Genomic DNA, 5,149 nt, shown 5'->3' with positions numbered 1-5,149 from the left:
GAAAATTTCCTTTGATATTTTTAACTTAAAATTTACTAGGGATGATTGTGGAATGCTTTACCTTTACTGCTTCCTGAATAATTGAGAGTTTGTTCACAAGGTCAAGTAGGAACATCTAATAATGAATGCAGACATTGGTGGATAGTTACCAGACTTCATTGAATCAGCACACAAGTGGCATTTTCAAAGATGTTTTTCAGATCTCCCTATGAAGAAAAATGTATTAGGTCTGGGTTCACCTCAATCTAGATATGCAAGTTTTGTACATAGAATTAAAGTAGTAGATTTATTTTCACCCAAGTTTCTGATGCTGTTTTTAAGACAAATGATTGTGGTCTTTCGTCATCCTAAATGTATCAATCCTCTTTAATAGCAAAGAAGATATTCACCATGGTGTAGGACCCTTGGGATTCTTGTAGAGAAGACGGTAATTGGCTATCTTAACATGAACTTTCAAAACCAAACTACCAGTTAATTAAAGGTGTCTTCATAGGTTCTATTGGGAAATTGAGATGTTAAGGTTAAACTGGGTCTTGTTAATGGGGTTTAAAGATTGTACTAATAACTGGGGGATTCTGGGTGGCACAAATGATTAAGTCTTGAGGAAGAACTAAATTGCTGGTGGTTTGAACCGACTCACAGATACCTCCCTAGAGGGATCTAGGCCTGGTCAATGGTTCGGAAAGGCAGCAACTTAGACTACTGTGTGAGCTGTTTGAGTTTTTGCTATGAGACTCTCTACTCCCATAAAGAGTTAGAGTTTCAGAATTCCCCAGGAACACTTTTACTCTATCTTAAAGGATTGAGAAAGAGTCTAAACTCAAAGGCAGTGAGATTTTTGGTGAGAATGACTATTACAGCTTGAGCTTTTCCAGTGTATCTGAGGCGAGACTGAGCCACAAAGAGTTCTTTCCTCCTCCATCTGAAACAAATAAATAGAGAGTAATATGGCTCTAGTGCGATGACCGCATTGTCAATGACCTCTAATTTTCTGAATCTTCATCCGTGAGCTGATCATACATAATTCCATTACCCTCCTCACAATGGGCCTCAAACAACAATTTTTAACATGGCACATAACACCTTCTTCCCACGTAAAATGTTTATGGTTTGCTACAAAATATATATGAATATACATTCAAGTAATATATGAAATAATTTAGTAAAATATGTATCATATACTAACATTATTGCTAGGGAAAATAGCTTAACAGGTATTTTGGAAAAGAATTACAGAATGAAATGAAATAAAATATATTTAGAGGGAAAAAAATCCCATAAATTTTCCACACATCCTCTAAACCATGGAAATGATTTCTTCTAGCAAAGAATGCTATATACAACACAGAAAAGTATAATGTAGATGTGTCAAAATGAGTGAAAAAAATCAACATCTTGAAATTGCATGAGTATAGTAAAGGTAGAGTGATTATTATAGAAGCAATTCCAACTAATTATATATGAAAGTAGAATATACTCTTTACTGAGGTCTAAAATATAATACTTACGTAATAAGAAAATCATTTAACTTTGTATTAATCTTTATCACAAAAGTTCTGAAATGAGAAGTAAAGGCATACTTGTTATATTTGATAAGAGAAGCAGATAAATGGATAAATGACTTTCTAGATAAAATAGATCAATCATGCCCATTTGTGGAATTAAGAGATACATTAAAGAATCTTGCAATTTTTCTGGTGATGTTCCTGAAAAAGACTGGAGGAAGTATATTCCATTTGGAAGAAAGTTGGATGTAAAGAAGAAAATTTTATTTAAAAGACTACTGTATAGGCAATGAGACAGAGAGATTCAAGACCTAGTAAGAAGGCAAACTCTCTGAAGTGAAATCAGTATCTTCAGCTATTTCACATAGATATCATTTGCTTTATCTGACCTTGTGTGGTTGATTACACATTGAACTGCTAAGCACAAGGTCAGCAGTTCAAAACCACCAGCAGTTCTGTGGGAGAAAGATAAGGCTTTCTACTCCTGTAAAGAGTTACAGTCTCTAAAAGCCACAGGGGTAGTTGTATCCTGGTCTAAGGGCTTTATGACCTGGAAATGTCTTTATGACAATGAGTCTGATTCTGGGTTTTGGACTCATGTTCAGGATAAGCATTTGGATTTGACTCTGGTGAAGGAGTGCTGGGCATAGAAAAGTGAGGGCTTCCAATTCTATTCACCACTTGTAGAAATATTTCAGTATTCAGTCAATTCCTAAAGCCTGGCTATTCACTAATACTTTTAAAGCAACTTGGACTTCTTCTTCAGCATCATTGGTGATTGATCACATGCTACTTCTGGAAGTACTTGAATGTGGACCAGTTTTTTGTTACAGTAAATTGATGTATTCCTTCCACCTTTTTTGAGGGTAAAAATACACTCTCATGACCCTCCCTCACGGTTATTTCAATTCTTTAGCACTACATCATAATTTAGTCTCCAGTGCCCTTGATTGCCTTACCCTTCCACAAATGTCACACTGGTTCATTAAATTGACATTATACAGTTCAGACCTAGTAAGGAAGAAGTATCAATGACTTTTGACTTATTGGTAAAGCATCGGCATCTAAGAGGGTGGGATGTCTAACAGAAATTCAGCTACCTTTCACCTCAGTGAAATTTCTAGGGGTCCAGTGGTGTAAGGTATTTTGAGGTATTCCTCCTAAAGTGAATGATAAATTACCCCTCATTTGTGTGTGCTACTCTGGACTGTTTCTCAAGTAACTCAAAAAGCTTTGAGAGGGACCCAGAAGATCAGAAGACTGACAAAGGTTGAGGCTGCTTTACAAGCTGCTCTGCCTCTTGTGCTACATGATCCAGTCAATACATTGTACTTGGAATGTCAGTGGTAGTTAGAGATATGGTTTCAAATCTTGGCAGAACTTTATTGATGAATCACAGTGCAGATCCTTAGGATTTTGGAGCAAAGTTCTGTCCTTTTCTGTAAATAACTAATCTCCTTCTGAGAAATGGTTATGGCTTGTTACTGGGCCTTAATAGAGAATGAATATACACTGTGGGCTACCAAGTCAACATGCAATCTGAGCTGCCCATCATGAACTGGCTGTTATTTGCCCCAGCGAGTCATAAAATTGGACATGCATACCAGCACCGCCATGAGAATAGGATAATGAGAAATGGTAAACAACCTGAAGAATATAATCAATGTCCATACATCATTGCCCAGATTATTGCTACACTGTTTCCTTATATATATATATATATAAAACATTTTATTAGGGGCTCATACAACTGTTATCGCAATCCATACACACATCAATTGTGTAAAGCGCATTTGTACATCATTCTCAAAACATTTTCTCTCCACTTAAACCCCCGACATTAGGTCCTCATTTTCCCCCTCCCTCCCCGCTACCCACTCCCTCATGAGCCCTTGATAGTTTATAAATTGGTATTTTGTCATATCTTGCCCTGTCCGACGTCTCCCTTCACCCACTTTTCGGTTGTCTGTCCCCCAGGGAGGAGGTCATATATAGTTCCTTGTAATCGGTATACTTTTTAACAAAATAAAAGTAAAAAGGAAAATAATGGAAGCCACTGAGAACAATTATGGTTTGTCTTAAAAATCAAAGATATCAGTAAATGAGAAAATAATAAATTTTGTACATTAGAACTCCAGTTGCTTGAAAATTTAAAGGATTGGAAAATTACGGGATCTGAGCTGGTTTTCTCTAAGGGTTTTACTTCTGAGGCAGGGGGAGGTATCTAATGTTCATGTTTTCTATGTTTCATAAGAACGCATCCCAAAGTTCACATGCTAAAATAGCATCCATTTATTATGCCAGATATTCTGTAGACAGGAGGGAAGGCACTGTTTAGCTTAACTCTCCTTACATTTGCACATAATATTTCACAGGGCTGTGGCTTCATCTGGAGGATCGACAGGGACGGGTCCACTTCCAGCTTACTTAGCTTCTTGGAAAACCCAGTAACATTTTGACTGTAAAATTCATGCTAAGTTGCTTCAGAGTCAACATCAAAATGGGACAATTTACACAGGGTATATAACAAATCTTACATAACATAATCAGTAGCGTGGCATCACGTGATCATCATAACATTTAATATTTAAAATAAGTATGTTGCATTGGTTAGAGGCAAATCCCAGGTCCCAACTACTCTTGGGAAAAGATTATGCATGAGCTTGTAAAATATAATTTACAATCATGGTGACTACTTTAAGTTCCTTCTGTCATATATATAGAAGAAGTATGTCCTGGGACCTTGAGAGTTGAGAAGAAAATGAATGAAATAGAACCTTCACCAAATATTTGAAAATTCAAAGAATGTACTCTTTAATTTTTAAAGAATTTATAGAAGCAATAGAAAAAAAATAAGACTCTAAAATCATCTATCTTTTTGTCCAGATTCCATAGAGTTGCTTGCTGTGAATTCAGGTGATTAAGAAACATATAATTTTAAAAGAAAATAATTCAGTGTCCATAAGTTACAGTGGAACATGAAGACATAAGAGTGAGAACTATACATTTCGGCAGCTTAAAGCAACATCACCCCGATGCCTTTATAGGCACTGAAAGCTTCATCTTTTCCCCTTGGAACAACTGGCGGGTTCAAATTGTTGATCTTGCAGTTTGCAACCCAAGAAGTAACTCACGATCACTAGAGGTGACATGTGTTGAGAGTGTATATGAAACGAGACCCAGAACAATTTCAGTCTTCTAACCGTTTATCATGATGCTGCCTGTTCACCCAGCTGTGAAGTTTCTCTTTTCTTACAATTGAGCTGTAATCAAAGGCTGTAGTCTTTGATCTTCATCACTGTGGTAGTTGCATAATTCCCCATCAACTTGAAGATATATAAATGTGTGTGGGGGGGGTAAACGTTGTCAATCAGGACAGACTGAGGGTGACTCCTTTTGGGCCTGGCCTTCTCATAAAGAGGATCCTGGGAACCTTTTCTCTCTCTCTCTGTTCACTTTCTTTCTGGATGGTCACTCAGAGACATGCAGAGCCCTGTGATGCTTCCACAGCCATTGGATCCACAAGACTGTGCACCCACTGGTCTGTGATCTTCCTAAATCCTGCATCATTGCATGAGGGACTTATCAACTAGTATCGGATGTATGGACTTGATTTGGATTGGGCTGGGATATTTTCTTTTTTG

This window comes from Echinops telfairi, unplaced genomic scaffold (genome assembly GCF_000313985.2).
Source record: "Echinops telfairi isolate 266 unplaced genomic scaffold, ASM31398v2 ScPeMD7_7404;HRSCAF=8442, whole genome shotgun sequence".
NCBI lineage: Eukaryota > Metazoa > Chordata > Mammalia > Afrosoricida > Tenrecidae > Echinops > Echinops telfairi.
This window is presented reverse-complemented; position numbering follows the sequence as displayed.